General features: G+C 37.9%; 1 long non-coding RNA gene across 1 annotated transcript in view; it reads left to right on the plus strand.

Moving 5' to 3' along the window:
* Nucleotides 1-16,909, plus strand: part of LOC120532131 — a 184,571-nt gene that overhangs the window by 140,365 nt on the left and 27,297 nt on the right. The window lies entirely within an intron of this gene.

The raw sequence follows: 16,909 nt of genomic DNA on the forward strand, positions 1-16,909 counted from the left end.
GGGTTAGAATGAAAATCTGCAGCCAATGTGGTCCTTGGGGTCCCCAGAAGTACCAGAATGGTAATATCAATGAGCTGCAGGGGGTTTTAAGTCTGTTGTTGTTTTCCCCCTAATATTAAGAACTAACATCAAAGGATATGCAGTGTAGCAAAAAGCACTTGCCTGTCATCAACCAGTCTGGGTGGGAGTGGGTGGTTCCATCCATCCATCCATCCATCCATTACCCAACCTGCTATGTCCTAACTACAGGGTCACGGGGGTCTGCTGGAGCCAATCCCAGCCAACACAGGCTGCAAGGCAGGAAACAAACCCCAGGCGGGGCGCCAGCCCACCGCAGGTTTGGGTTCCTTTGTATGCTATTACCATTTATTGATATATTCTGTTGTTTTGTTTTTACTTAACAAAATGTTGATCACAAAAGGACGGCAGACAAGGACAGCAGTGTGCCCATTTCTTACTCAAGTAGAATTGTTTAATATTCATTAAACTACTCGATGACATAAAAAATACTTTGACTCGCCGAGTTCACAAATTGTATAATTGCATGATGATACCTTTTCATCCGTTCATCCATCCATTTATTTTTTATCAATAAACTTTTAGGGTCACAAAGCAGCAAACAACCCTGGATGAAGTGCCAGTCCACCACATGTTCTCTCATACTGAGCCAGCTTATAGCTGCTGTTCATTCTAAACTGTGCATTTTTGGGATTTGATGGGCAAAATTATTGTCTTGAGGAAAAAAATATTCAGATTCAGGTACAACCTGGCAACTTTACATGTACAGTAATTACCAGGTGGTATGCAAAGTCAGTCTTCTGGAGCTGTGAGGGAGCAGCGCTATGTACTGTGCCCCCAGGAATGACATTTACATTTTGTGAAACTGGTAAATGCATATAAAGAATTTTATTATTAATATTCATCCATCTCTTACATTCTGTTTCTTTATTCTTACATGTGCATTTTTTTACATGTCTATTTTAATCATTTGCATTTTGGCCCTGTATTCTGACAGATAATAGAAATTGCACTGTATTTGTTTATGTGACATTTACCAGCTTTAAGGACTGTTATTTCGCATTCTCACGATGACCTTTTCAACTCTCATCCACCTGCCTGTCACGTGCAGTTCACATGCCTGCTTGAGGACTGACACACAGCACTTTCAGTAAGAGCTCGCAATGATGTGTACTGTGGATAAGATGGGATGGAAAGCTGAGTAAATTAGTTTCTAGGGGATTCTGGAAAGCAGCAGAGCATAATGTTCATAGTTCCATGGATGATTAAAGTGAGCTGGAGTTGGTGATCAGTATGGGCAGCCACTGTTACCTGCTACCCACTGCACACTTGTCATCCTTACCTGTCAAATCTGTTCTGTGCCATCCCTATTAGTTCAGCTTTTGTTTGCAATTTATAAGGTGAGCATTACACTTGTTATTTGCATTCATTCTCCACTAATAATAAAACAAATAAAATTAAAAAGTTAATTAAAGAGGTGTGTAAATTGAGTACAAAAAGCAAAGATTGAAATGCATTGCACCAAACATATGCTATTTGACAGGCCCAGTGTTTCTCAGGCTTTAATACAGAGGAGTACATTACTCAATTACACTCAGAAAGTTTGCCTGGGGTGGTTTAAAGGTGCAAGGGCTGCTGCTGCTTCCTAATGGATCCATCATCCTGGGTTTAAAATACTCCACCTAAAAATGCTACTTTTTTAAAATGTTACTTACCCCATGCAGTTTGTAATGATGACCGAGAAATATTTTTAATCTCATGTTTTCATGCAGAACGGAGTCTACTGTAACCAGGTTTATGCTTTAATGAAAGCAGGTGGTGACCAATGCTGGACAATCAAATCATTTATGAAAAAAAATCTCACGTTACTCTCGTTACCTAATCCATGTCCAGTCATCCAGTTCGTGTACTGAAAATGTGTAATTGCATACGTTTTTTCCAAAACAGCGTTAAATCAGTTTCTCCTGTAAAATGAAAGTAGCCCAAAACCTGGAAGCCTTTTCACACAGGTCCTTTTATGCTTTTGAATTAAAGGCTCACCATACATCCAATACAATGGTCAAGAGTCATGTCTTCAGTTAATTTTGTGTCAGTTACTGGATGATTTGACGTGGATTATGCGACACGAGTACCGTGAGATTTTTTCATGGACATTTTGAAATACTGTAACATTGAATGGCAATCACTACCAAACCTTTGGGGTTATATTACAAAATAATTAAATTTTTGGGTGGAGTATTCCTTTAAGCTCTACTATTAATCCCTGTCTGTTTACTTGTGTCCAAGTGTTTTTTTTTCCTTCTAATATTGAGTTCTTTAAGATATGGGGAGAAAAAAACATTTAAACCACCCCACAATTCTTTATATAGATTTTCACATTTTGGATTTGCTAAATCTCCCACAAAAGAAATTTTACTGTCAGTTTTTCCAAATTGTATGCAAATTAAAACTTGCCTGTTTTACACATCACTAATGCCCAGTCCATTGCAAGGTGTGTCACTGCCATAAAAACTCAGTCAGGACAACACTTACACTCACAGCTAGTGGTTATACCTGTGGTGACAGTAGTTGGGATGCAAACCCGGGGCATCTAAGTTAGAAGAAAGAGCTTACCCTGCTGGGTAATGACAGATCCCCAAAACTCACTCCATCGCCATCCTTGAGTGATCCTAGATGAGCCCCTAGCACCACCACTGAGGAATGAGCGTAGAGAGACATCCTGTCATATTCAGCTACACTTCTACCCTGAGCGTTATGTGCAAGCCAGTGTTTCCTCTCTCGCTTATACTTAAATTACTTTTTTTATGTCCATTTTCTTTATTTGTGATTCTTTGATTATTATTGTTTATGTTAATATTGTTACTTACTTTTATTATGTGCCTAATTATGCATTTTTGTCAATTTTGATTACCACATATGTTTGCATATAAGTTGGGTCTTGAAACCCGAAAAATCGATCATAAAATCATACCCCGACTTATACGCCCGTTCAAAAATATGACATTCAATTTTTTTTTTTTGTACGTCTTCTTGTTTCATCCAATCTCATATCAGTTTCTCAAACACATCAAATTTTGTTGCAGCAGTGCAGTTACTAATTTTGAATTTAAAACTAGCTTCATATTTTCTTATGATCGAACACTCCATCATAGATAAGGGGTGCTCTTATGATAAAGGTGTATGAGGGTGTGAGATACAAAAGACATAAAACAGTGCAAACGTTTCTTCGGAATAGTTTGGGTATTACCGTGTGGTCATTTAGACACAATACATAGTGGTTAGTGCTCAGTGGTTACTCTCTCAGGTGAGTGTTAGCATATCATAATCTCTTGGACCAATGGTCTGAGTTTTCTGCATTTGATTTCTACAACAAACATTATAAAATACCAGAAATTATACGGTAAAATCAAGCCCTGACTTAACCGCGGGAGAACTTATCTGTGAGTATATGCCGTATTTCGTTTCTATGTGTAAAAGTATGTTTTCATTGCCCCTTGTAATTTTGTGGGGAGTTCAACAAGAGGCAGGGAGAACCTGTCAATCTCCATTGAGGGACTGCTCCCAATCCTATAAAGGCTCATGGGAATTGCAGTCCCACTGCGGTATGATTGTATGTTTGGTGATTGGTGAGTGTTTCTGTCTTGCTCTTGCTTTTTCTTTACTTCTACTGAATTTTTCACCTTCTTGCTCTGTTTTTGAATACTCTTTTCAGATTGTGAACTTCACATTGGGAACTTTTTTAACCAGAGGCAACTTCTTTTTTGCTCTTTTGAACATGTTGCTGTTTTTTACTTTTTTGTTTGTTGACTTTTTTAATGATTCCTTGTGGGACTTTCCTCTGCTCCAGCTAGAGTTACACGGTTCTCCCCTTGGTGAGATGTTTCCAAGAGGGTGAAACTATTTGCTCTTTTTAAACTTTAAGGCCTGTTTCCTTTTTGGAAAGGCCCTTGAGCCTCCCATTTCCTAGGTCAGGCTTGCCTTGATAAGACCTGCTCTGTGGGCTTTTTAGGGGCCTCACCCCTTTGATAGAAAAAAGGCAAAATTAGATCCTGGGGTTTTAGTCAATTTTCACCCAATTTCCCAATTGCCATTTCTGGCTAAAATATTAGAAAAAAATATTTATAATCAATTGGTTGATCACCTTAACTCCAATAATTTATTTGAGATCTAGCAATCTGGCTTTAGGCATTATCATGGTGTTGAGACTGCCCTCCTTAAAGTATTCAATGACATCCCTATTATTACTGACTCAGGTGGAGCTGCAGTCCTTGTCCTCCTGGACCTGACTGCTGCCTTTGACACTATTGACCACAAGATATTGCTGTTGTGGATTGAACATCTTGTTGGGCTTAAAGGGGCTGCTCTTAACTGGTTCAGGTCATATTGAACTGGTGGACACTTTTCAGTGACTTTAAATTCCAAATTTTTGTCTACTGCTCCTCTTAAACGTGGTGTTCCTCAGGGATCCATTTTGGGCACTATTGTATTCTCTATATATCTTCACCCTATTGGAGCTAATTTTAGGAAATGTAACATTTCTTTTCACTGCTATGCTGATGATACACAGGTTTATATTCCCATCTGCAACTCTGCAATAAATCAACTGCACAACTGTCTTTTTGAACTAAGATCCTGGATGGCTAATAATTTTCTTGATCTAAATCAAAATAAAATGGAGGTGCTTATAGTGGGTCCACCAGCTAAAGCCCAAATTGGTCTTGGACTTCTCGGCTCTTTCTCTGTCTTTTGCAAACCTTAAATCCGCAATCTAGGTGTTATCTTTGACAGTAACCTCTCTTTTGAGAAACAGATTAATTCTGTAGTCAAGAGTTGCTTTTTCCAGCTTCGTCTATTAGGTAAGATCAGACCTTTTTTTATCTTCTAGGGATCTTGAGAAAGCTATTCATGCTTTTATCTTTTCTCGCTTTGATTACTGCAACTCGCTGTATTCTGGGATTAGCAATCCCTGATACGCAGGTTAGAGTTGGTCCAGAATGCTGCCGCTCGCTTTCTGGTTGGGGCAAGAAAGTCTGACTTTGTTTCTCCAATATTAGCTTCTTTACACTGGCTGCCTGTCAGTTTTTCTTTAATTCTATTATTGTAAAGCACTTTGGCCACACCATTCTGATGTTGTTTTAAATGTGCTATATAAATAAAGTTGACATTGACATTGATATTTTGTGGAGCCAGAAATTCATTACCACTGAGATGGGGACAACAGTGGAGATCACGCTTAACACCATGGGATTAAAAGAAGCTCTGCTCCGCCATTTTCATTACCACTGAGATGGGGACAACAGTGGAGATCACGCTTAACACCATGGGATAACAAGAAGCTCTGCTCTGCCAGCTGAGCTAAATAGAGATCTGGTTGAGAAGGTCTGTTTGTAATCCAAATGTCTTGAGTTTTCATCCAGCTGCAGCCATTTCCTATAGGATAGCAGCTGAGTGAAATTAATTCCTCAACAGAGACAAATGGTGCCAGTATTTACTCAGGGGACAGACAGGTGCAACCAGAGAGGTGAGCATGGTGAGGCTGAGAGAAAAGACGAGGCTGTTACAGAAGGACTTGGATAGCATACAGGCTTGGGCAGCTTTGTGGCAGATGAAATTTAATGTCAGTAAATGTAAAGTATTACACATAGGAAATAAAAATATTAGGTTTGAATACACAATGGGCGGTCGGAAAATCGAGAGTACGCCTTATGAGAAGGATTTAGGACTCTAAGCTATCAACTTCCCAACAGTGTTTAGAAGCCATTAAGAAGGCTAACAGAGTGTTAGGTTATATAGCACGATCTGTGGAGTACAAGTCCAAGGAGGTTATTCTCAACCTTTATAATGCACTGGTGAGGCCTCATCTTGAGTACTGTGTGCAGTTTTGGTCTCCAGGCTACAAAAAGGACATAGCAGCACTAGAAAAGGTCCAGAGAAGAGCGACTAGGCTGATTCCAGGTCTACAGGGGTTGAATTATGAGGAAAGATTAAAAGAGCTGAGCCTTTACTGTTTAAGCAAAAGAAGATTAAGAGGTTACATGATTGAAGTGTTTAAAATTATGAAGGGAATTAGTACAGTGGATCAAGACTTGTATTTTAAAATGAGTTCATCAAGAACACGGAGACACAGTTGGAAACTTGTTAAGGGTAAATTTTGCACAAACATTAGGAAGTTTTTCTTTACACGAAGAACGATAGACACTTGGAATAAGCTACCAAGTAGTGTGGTAGACAGTAAGATGTTAGGGACTTTCAAAACTCGACTTGATGTTTTCTTGGAGGAAACAAGTGGATAGGACTGGAGAGCTTTGTTGGGCTGAATGGCCTGTTCTCGTCCAGAGTGTTCTAATGTTTTGTAAGATGCTTGATTGGCCTCTGGCTGATAGAGATGTCCATTTAGCTAACCTGGCTGAGTAGACCCACATGTAGTCAAAAGGTTCTCAGTGAGCATCTCAGAATGGAACAGTAGCTGTGAGTGGGAGAGTCATCATGAGAGACACAGGGTCCACCCACACAGCTAATTTAGAACCTAACTGGCACCTCTTTAGAGATATGGTAGAAAAACTGGAACCCCAGAGTGCATTCTCACAAACGCACACACACAGATAGAATAGGAAGCCTCTACTTAACAACAGGGCATAGCTTTTAAACCCATGACTCTGAAGTTACAAGGGAGTAGTGCTAATCACCGTACTGCTGGTGAGCATTAAATCAATTGTACTAATTTGTAAAGACAAATAGCATTTACAACCTGCAGAAGAAAGAGCAACACCTGCACATCACACCACATCTGGTTTGCTTTATGCAGGAAACAAATGGCCTCTGATACCCAGAGAACTCACTTTCAGTCTAAGCCTCCTATATTGTAGTATTCAGTGACAGTATAGCATTTCACCCAAGTCAGCACAGGCCATTACTATCTCTGTATTACTGCCAGCAGTTTTGAGATGGAATAAAATGTGACGTTTCTGTGTCAGTATGGTTAATTTACACAATTCAAATAGTCTCCTCAGTTCAAACACGCTGCTTAGCTGTCCAGACTGATATGTGTGAAAGGAGTATAAGCTTTATAAGTAGAAAAGCCTCCCTTGCATGCTGACGACTGACCTTTCACCTTCATTTCATGAAATGTTTTTGTTCAGCAGTTTCCATGGATGCAGCGTTTTATTCCATCATTCTTTCACACTTTGCTGAGAGTCATTAATGCACATCAGCAGCAAAACCTGGCTTTTTTTTTTTAATTTGAAACGATTGTTTACTGGCTCATAGTATCTTTAAAGAATGAGAGTGATGTCAATAGTGTATGATCAGTGAAAATGAATTAAATGAAATTAGTTTAACTATATTTTCTATGAGTACATGAAGAGAGAAGAATACAGCAGGCAATAAAACATTAAAAATTTTTTGACAACAAATATAGTACAGGCTTTTTGTTTATTGTGTTATGAGTAACAACAGAGACATTCCAATGCAGTTATAACCATTTATGGTCCTTTAAAGGTGGCATTTCATATAACAGCTTTGAATGGGCATATCAGGCGGGGGTCACTCGCCACTTCTTCATTATAGTGGGGGCACCTCCTATTACGCTAGTGATCACTTAACCCTTCCTCCTCTACAGCTGCACCATTTTACAAATTACACTGTCGTAAAGAGTCTATACTTCTAAAGAACTTCATCTCTTAAACTGCCTATGCTTCAGAGTGAAACTTTGGAAATTGTTCAGAAGCATCTCCTTTATTTCTGATGAATACTATCTTATTTCTGGTCTAAATATTATTTTTTTTGCTTCAACTGCGATACATTTTTCCTGTTGTCTCCTAATCTTCTCTTAAAAATTTCATGGACTCCCTTTTATTTACTGAGCCATGAATTGCCATTCAGTCAACAATTTTTTTTTTCTTTTGCCATTTTTTAATCTTGACTATGTCAAAAGGTTAGATACACTTAAGGTCTGTAATTTGATGCGAAAACAAAAGTGCTGCTCATCAGTACACATTGCTGTTTTCTTTGGTCAAATAGTTCAGGAAGAGTGATGTTTTTGCCACAGCAATTCCTTGCATACAAACACTTTATGACCGTAACACCAGGACACATTTCTACTGATTATATAGTGTGGCAGAATGTTGTGCCAGCAAATCAACGTGTGATAAGTTTATGAAAAAATGCCTTCTTAGCCTTGTCATAGAGCTTGCTGAGAACGGTTTCATGAAAAATATCGATTGACTCTCAGATTGAATGCTGTGGGCAGATTGCACATGCATGTGATGCTTGAAAGAGATTTATTGAGCAAGATTTTATGATCCTGCTTTTGTGTAAGTGTGAGAGAGAGTCACTATTGATTCTCAGTTTCACTTATATCTGATTTAGAAAAAAATCCAATTACAGGAAACTAATATTACTTTTATGAGGATATAATTTTAAACTTCATGTAATGGCAGGTGTAATTTTCTCTAACCATATGTCCACACAAACATTATATCCAGTTGATCTTATTAACCTGTGCACCGATGCACTCAATAAAAGGACAAGAACATGTGAAATGTTTACAATAATAAAGTACTTTCCTTAATTTTTCACAATAACACATTTTCAATTTATTCATTAATGCAATTATTAGGACATTAAAACAATTTTGATGAGAACAGTTCATTTAGCCCAACAAATCTTACTGGTCATAATTACCTAAGGACAAAGATAAAAGACAAACAAATGGGAGATCGATTGATTGGAAGTAAATGCTAGTATTTACAAAGTGTAATAATAAATAAATGTGCAGCTTTTGTATGTATTGATTACCAGAACTGGAAAAAGTCATTTAATAAAAAAAAGTTTTTGTTTATGAAGTTATCAAAATATTAGCCAAAAACAGAAACAAAAATAATTTTAGTAATCAAGTCTTGAGTGTTACATCATGCGATGTTAATGTTGTAACCACAAACAGCATGTACAGTAAGTCCCCTACATATAAACGAGTTCCTTTCCAAAAGCAAATTTGCAAATCCAGCTTTTTTGTAAGTCCAACAAAGTTAGCCGAGGCACCCAATGAACACAATGCAATCCCCAATCCTCAACTCCTAGAGAAAACACGTATGATAACAGCGAGGGATTTGCACTTCACCTAGTGCCAGACACGCAAACTAACTGACACGCTGCTATGAAATTTGAAGTTACGCTACAATTTTTAATTTTTCACTTATTAAATAATATTTAATTTATTGGATATGCACGTGTGTAGGCACGGTGGCGCAGTGGGTAGCGCTGCTGCCTTGTAGTAAGGAGACTTGGGTTCTTTTCCCGGGTCCTCCCTGCGTGCAGTTTGCATGTTCTCCCCGTGTCTGCGTGGGTTTCCTCCGAGTGCTCCGGTTTCCTCCCACAGTCCAAAGACATGCAGGTTAAGTGCATTGGCAATTCTAAATTGTCCCTGGTGTGTGTGCGTGTGTGTGTGTGTGCCCTGCGGTGGGCTGGCGACCTGCCCGGGGTTTGTTTTCTGCCTTGCAACCTGTGTTGGCTGGGATTGGCTCCGGCAGACCCCCGTGACCCTGTAGTTAGGATATAACAGGTTGGATAATGGATGGATGGATGGATATGCATGTTCGCATCTTTGAAAGTTCATAACTTAAAGGTTCGTATATAGGGGACTTGCTGTATTCAATAGACATTAAACTACAATATAAACCATTAAATGAAGTCACCATTAACTTCCTCTGTTGCACATATTAAAAATGCACCTGATATCTACAGTAGATTATAAATGACTTGCATATACGGTGTTAATGGATGGTCAGGGCAAATTCCAGAAAGTACAGGCAGTACTATTAACTTTATTGCTGTTATTTCCATTGAAAGGCAAAGCCCCATTCATGGACAATAGAAATGCAAATCAACATGTATAATGGAAATTGTTACACTCACGAGTTATGCTGACAAAAAGCTAAATATTACAGGTGAACTACAATGTTTCACTTAAAATCTTATTCCAGTTTGCCTGCTTATGCATCATTAGATATTAAACATATAGGTAAAAAACACAAAACATCTCATAGTTTAACAGACTGAGGTACTCTGATTAAACCAGAAGAAAAAAATAATTAACTTGTAATTAGACAGCAATTTCTTTTAAAATAGAGTATCTACTATGTATTGTGAAGTTCAAGGGTTAACTGCACTAACATCAATATTACATAATAATTAATTAATTAATTACATTTATATATTGCTTTTCTATCCCACTTAAAGCACTTTACATAGACAGTGGGGAATCCCTTCAACCACCACCAGTGTGTCGTAGCCACCTGGATGATACGATGGCGACCATTCTTGTGCCAGTATGCTCACCACACATTAGCTATTAGGTGGTGAAGGGGTAAGAGAGACAGTTAGCCGCTAATAGACAGGAGATGATTAGGTGGCCAGAATGACCAGAGGCCTCATGTATAACGCCGTGTGTAGAACTCGCACTATAACATGGCGTAAGCACAAAAGCCGAAATGTACTTACGCACAGAAAAATCCAGATGCAGGAATCTGTGCGTATTCTAACTTCTATGTTCTTCCTCTACATAAATCCCAATCAGCATGAAAAGTAACGCTCGTGCACGCGCTTTATGTAACGCCCCAACTCCTCCTAGAATTACGCCTCTTTGAATATGCAAATCAATATAAATTGCCCTTAAGCGCAGCCTTCTGTGAAAAGACAATGGGAAAGGCACAAGGGAAAATATAAGAATTTCAGCGAATACCAAGTGGAGGCAAAGGAAAAACATACTATTTGTTTAATTAAACCGTGGTATAATCAACAAAAGGAAGTTGATCGAGTGACATAGCGTGTTGGAGAAACTTGAAAGCTCATGTTCACAAAATCGCACAGTGCTGGAAATAAAAAAGAAATCACATATCAAAGTCGCTGTGAAAAGGTGAGTTGTAGCCCACTGTCTTAGTGTCATATGAAAGCTTATTAGGGTACAGAGAAAAAAAAAGGCAAACAGTGGGGAAAAAGCACAACTTCAATCTCGAAATTTCCACTTTAATCACGTAGTTTATTTTGTCATTAAAGTAGAACATCATAAACTTCATCTTAAAATTGTTTAATTAACCACTTTCTCAAATCACATTGTAATTAAAGTATAGCACGTTAAATGCTTTGTTTTGTATGTGATCTTCTATGTGCTCTATGTGTGTGAATCACTACTTGCTTCTTAAACTGGCTTTCTTCCTCCGACAGGACACAGAATTCATTACATTCGTGATATTACAGCTCTCTAAATAACTAAAATACTGAGATGTATACGTGATATTATTTTCATGATGATAGTTAAAGCATGTTATTAAACATGGGTTTCACGGTGCAGTGATTGTGTGCGACCTTCGATGAAATTATTTATTGCAACAGTACTCATGGGCGGCTCTATGTCCAATAGAGAAAGTCCAATGTCAATATGGTATCTTATGCACGGTGGATAGCCACATTCGTTGCGGACACTGCATAGCCACCTCGCGCTTATGACACAAGGGTTTAACTTCTGTCGAAATTTGCCGCTGCATTTTTAGCTGTGTCGTTATTTTCTCTTTCTGTTTTATATTCAATACTAGCAGAATACCCACGCTTCGCAGCGGAGAAGTAGTGTGTTAAAGAAGGTACGAAAACATGACTGACATGATTGTTAATGTAATTGTTTTGTCATTGATATGAGTGTTGTTCTCATATCTATCTATCTATCTATCTATCTATCTATCTATCTATATCTATATCTATATATATATATATATATATATATATATATATATATATATATATATATATATAGCAAAATACCAGCTTGGCAGCGAGAAGTAGTGTGTTAAAGAAGGAAAGAGAAAGAAAAGGAAACATTTTGAAAATAACGTAACATGATTGTCAATGTAATTGTTTTGTCACTGTTATGAGTGTCGCTGTGATATATATATATAGCAAAATAGCCGTGCTTATAGCGATGTCATGTGTTAAAGAAGTTATGAAAAGAAAAGGAAACATTTAAAAATAATGTAACATGATTGTCAAAGTAATTGTTTTGTGTATTTGGTGGCAGCGTCACGAAGTTGTTTTCGTAGCTGCATCAGAAAATGTACGACGACGTCTGACACGCCTCCTTTTTACTGTTTTCTCACAGCTTGGATTGCTGCTGTCATATATATACACACACACACACACACACACACACATACATACATACATACATACATACATATATATATATATATATATACACATACATATCTTCATATCTACATATCTATATACATATCTACATATACACACATATATATATATATATATATATATACCTATCTACATCATATATACACACACATACATACATACACACACACAAATTATATATATATATATATATATGTGTGTATGTATGTATGTATGTATGTGTGTGTGTGTGTGTGTGTGTGTATATATATATATATATATATATATATATATATATATATATATATATATATATATAATCTAGATAGGGGTGTGTGTGTGTGTATATATATATATATATACACATACATACATATATATATACATACATATACTTGTGTGTATGTTTGTATGTGTCTATATGTGTGTGTATAGCTTTGGTCACTGAGTGCAAGGGAAAAATAATAAAATATAGTCTATAAGTTATTAAACAGTAAAACATTAACGTTTTAAGAAGTACAGGTACATTGAGCACTACTGGAGTGGTTGGGGTAAACTACATTTTAAAGACTGTGTAACACAACAGGTAAGTAACTAACAGCAGCTAAAATGTATATGGATCATCTCTCGGTAGTAGATCCCTTTTAAAAGGCGCTACACAACTGCTGTGGTATAGAAATTACATTTTCTATGTGAACGTTCAAATTTGTGCCTCTGGTAATGTGCCTTACCGGCAATTAAAGAAAATTAGTTTTGTGTCCTCTGCAGTGTTAAGAGAGAAAGGCTTTGGTTTGGGATAAAAGGAAAAAGGTGTAAAGAAAGGAAAGTTGCCTTTTTCTTTTATATAGTATAGAGAGATGTGTTCGCTGACGTTATGATGCCTTTTGGGGACAGTGCGGTGGGTCTTGTGTAGACTGGTGAGACGTCCCCGCCATTAATCGGCTGTGATGGCACTGTCAGTCCTCCACTCGTATGCGTGTCTTCATAATCCGAGCTTAGGACCTCATAATCGTATACGTGCAAAAGAAAGTGTGAATCGCCTTAATATTATTTTGCCGTGGTGTAGAAAAGGGGTCCCGTGTTTGCACTTGTCTGGGCTATAGCGCAGGGGGAGGATGAAAAAAATTAAAAGTGCTCACTTTGACTTAAGGCAGAAGCGCAGTCAGCGTCTCAAAGGCCGGCACAGCTATGCACGCGCTGGCTGCTCGACTTTTGCTGGGCAGGAGACCCCTTTTGTACACACGTTCATGATATCAAAAGTCTCAGCGCTCTTTGGAGGTAATTCATATATTATATATATATAGCAAAATACCCGCTACCGAGCGGAGAAGTAGTGTGTTAAAGAAGTAATGAAAAGAAAAGGAAACATTTTAATAATAACGTAACATGATTGACATTGTCATGAGTGTTGCTGTCATATATATGCCTGCCTAAATAAGTCACCTAGCTTGCTCTTACTTTTTACCGCTCATTTAATCATGGCTAGTGGCGGAAAAATTATAAAATGGAAGGAGGATGGCTTTACCAAAACAATTATTGATGGCGAATCGATTATTCATAAAGCTTGAATTGGTGATTTGTTTTTCTGTGTTAACCTCATATTTTTTCATACTTCTTCTCAAACTAAGGTGGTGCGAGGGTAAAATGAATCGGGATGCGCTGATCAATGTAATCGGTGTACCAGGAAATCATGCATTGACAAAGCTCCCTTTGCTTGTAATGCAAAGTGTGATTAAATGCATTATTTTTAACGCGTTATGGAGCACATGCATCGAAGCTTCTCAGCTGTGCTTGTGCTAAGAAAAGGAAAGATTTTAAAAATAACGTAACACGATTGTCAATGTGACCTTTTGTAAGTAGTGCCTGGAGGATTCAGTGTGGAGAAACTCTAGAGACAGCGTGTGTATTAACTTGTGGATTTTTCTGTGAGTATTTGGTGGCAGTCTGACGAAGTTGCTTCGGAAGACGGCGTTAGCCGCGGAGCTCAGCTCAGAGCGAAATGAAATGAATGGGAGGGAGATGATGACGTCACTCCCCCACCCGCCTTAACTGTCAATCCCCCACAAACACAGTCTCTCAGAATTTGCATAAGCACACCCCTTCACCTACAATTTTAACTTAGTTACAAAGTGATCAAAACTCTCGCTTATATCCTACGTCCTCTCATTAAACTTGTATCCCGCATTACCTGTGGGCATGTGAAACGCCAGCGGTAGCCTGTCTATGAACTTAATTTAAAGTTTAGGTTTACACCTTGCTTTCTTTCCGAGGTAGCAGCACTCATGAATATGGTAGTATATGTCACTCGCTCGCTTCTTATTGTTTCGCTGCCTTCTCAATTATATAATGCATGTTTTCTTATGCGCTTTTTGGAGGTCTTCCTGGTTTTCTACGTACTGCGTTGACAGTCAGTTCACGTGATTACGTGAGAGGCGTGATGATGTCACATGAAACTCCGCCCCCCACGTCTTTCCAGCTCAACTCCATTACAGTTAATGGAGAAAAATACCTTCCAGTTATGACCATTAGGCGTAGAATTTCGAAATGAAACCTGCCCAACTTTTGTAAGTAAGCTGTAAGGAATGAGCCTGCCAAATTTCAGCCTTCTACCTACACGGGAAGTTGGAGAATTAGTGATGAGTCAGTGAGTGAGTGAGTGAGTGAGTGAGTGAGTGAGTGAGTGAGTGAGTGAGTGAGTGAGGGCTTTGCCTTTTATTAGTATAGATATATTGGCATGGCCGCCACTGCAGTCCTTGCTTTTCTTTCTCCAAGTAACCGATCCCCACACAATCAGCTCTCTAATAGAAATTAAGCCATCTGTAAGCTTAGAGCAACGATTCTTCAAAATGTTTAAGGAACATTGAAATATCTTCGTAGTACATGTTTAATTATTCTGTCCTTCACGCCAGTCCCAGTGAAGAATATAGATTATTTAAATTAAGTTAAAGTTTTATCTGTATAATATAATAAATATATTTTGCTGCATTTCATCTTAAAAATGATATTGTCATCATATGTAAATACGCGCTTTATAAAGTGGCTCAGGTTGTGCGATATTATAACTGTAGTGCAAGTTTACAGTCAGGCAATTGTACTTATAAGTACTAACAGTTCTACAAGGAGCAATTGATTGAGTGCATTTAAAGTTCTTGGGATGAAACTGTTTCTGAACCGCGAGGTCTGTACAGGAAAGGCTATGAAACGTTTTGCCGTGGCTGAGACAGCGTGTTCTTGAAGTTGTATACTGATAATTCTCTTGCTGCTGTGATTCACACTCAGATACAGTGATATAAATACTCCGAGTGGTGCAGTGAGAGTAATATGGAAAAAGATGATCCGCTGTGGCAACTCCTAACGGGAACAGCTGTAAGAAGAAGAAGGTGCAGTGAGAGTAACAACGCTAAAGCAGTTATGGTATTTGGAATACTATGGCTATTCCCTGGACCATTATATTGTTACAAGTTAATTACAATCAGATGCATTACACTAATAAACAATATGCGGTTAGTTTCAGTGTATTTATAAAGCCAGGAAAATAAAGAGTAACCACACAGGAACAGTAGCATTGCTTTGACGCTGGGTGCCGCCGGTCTGCAAAACCGAACGGAGAACTTGCGTACGACAAGGTATGCGGTACCAGGGAAAAGTGCGTGGCTTTATGCCAAGTGTAGGTTTTATACATCACGATTTGAACGTGGAAAAGTTCTTACGCAACATTTCTGTGCATACGCACCGTTTATACATGAGGCCCCAGGTGGTGGTGGACAATTTAGCCAGGATTTCGAGAAACACCCTACTCCCTTCAAAGGATGTCCAGCGAATTTTTATGGTCCTAGAGAGTCAGATCCTTGGTTTTATATTTCATTTCAAGGGTGGCACCATCTTTCTTTTATGGCACAGTGTCCCTGTCACTGCACTGGGGCATTGGGATCCACACACAGATGATAGGATCAGTGCCCCTTGATGGCCTCATTAACATCTCTTCCAACTGTAACCAAAGCTTTCCCTAGCTGGTCTCCATCTCTAAGTTCTGGTTGGGCCCAAACTGCTTAGCTTTAGGTGGATTACCTGCTAGAGAAGGACTTAAACAAAGTCACATAAACCATATTATAGATGACGACAGTTTTCATAAAGCAGCAATCATTTCCTTAGATGAAATGTGGTCTAATCAAAATAATGTCATAAACACTTTTAATTAAACTGCATTAACTTTCCTTGCAAAACAAGATATGAGGCAAACTACACATTTTTATGCGAAACTGGAAGAACTGACTCGTGCGTGAGGAGTATTGTGTTATACAGAAGACACCATTTCTAAATCTGAAAGGGTAAACAGATGTACAGTAAAATACAATTCATAGAAAAATACTGCATTTGAAATGGAAGTGTTGCATTTAATAAAAGAAACAAAACAGAGTAATAATGAAAAAGTTAAAATATCACATGTTATTTAAAATATTTAAAAATAAAATACAAATAATGTAAAATAAAGACATCAACAAAATTAAAAATAAAATAAAAGACTTTTTACAATGAATAGAAAGAACAGACACAAATGCCTTTGCATTATAGTTATACACACAAAAGTTCAAGACACTTTTTATAAACTATATCAGATACTCAAAATAAAACATACCTTTCTATGCTTTTCAGGGGGCTACTGTACCATCATTCTTCAATAAAAATTGTTTCTTATTGAAAAATCCCAATTTTCCAC

The sequence above is a fragment of the Polypterus senegalus genome, chromosome 7 (genome assembly GCF_016835505.1).
Source record: "Polypterus senegalus isolate Bchr_013 chromosome 7, ASM1683550v1, whole genome shotgun sequence".
Lineage (NCBI taxonomy): Eukaryota > Metazoa > Chordata > Cladistia > Polypteriformes > Polypteridae > Polypterus > Polypterus senegalus.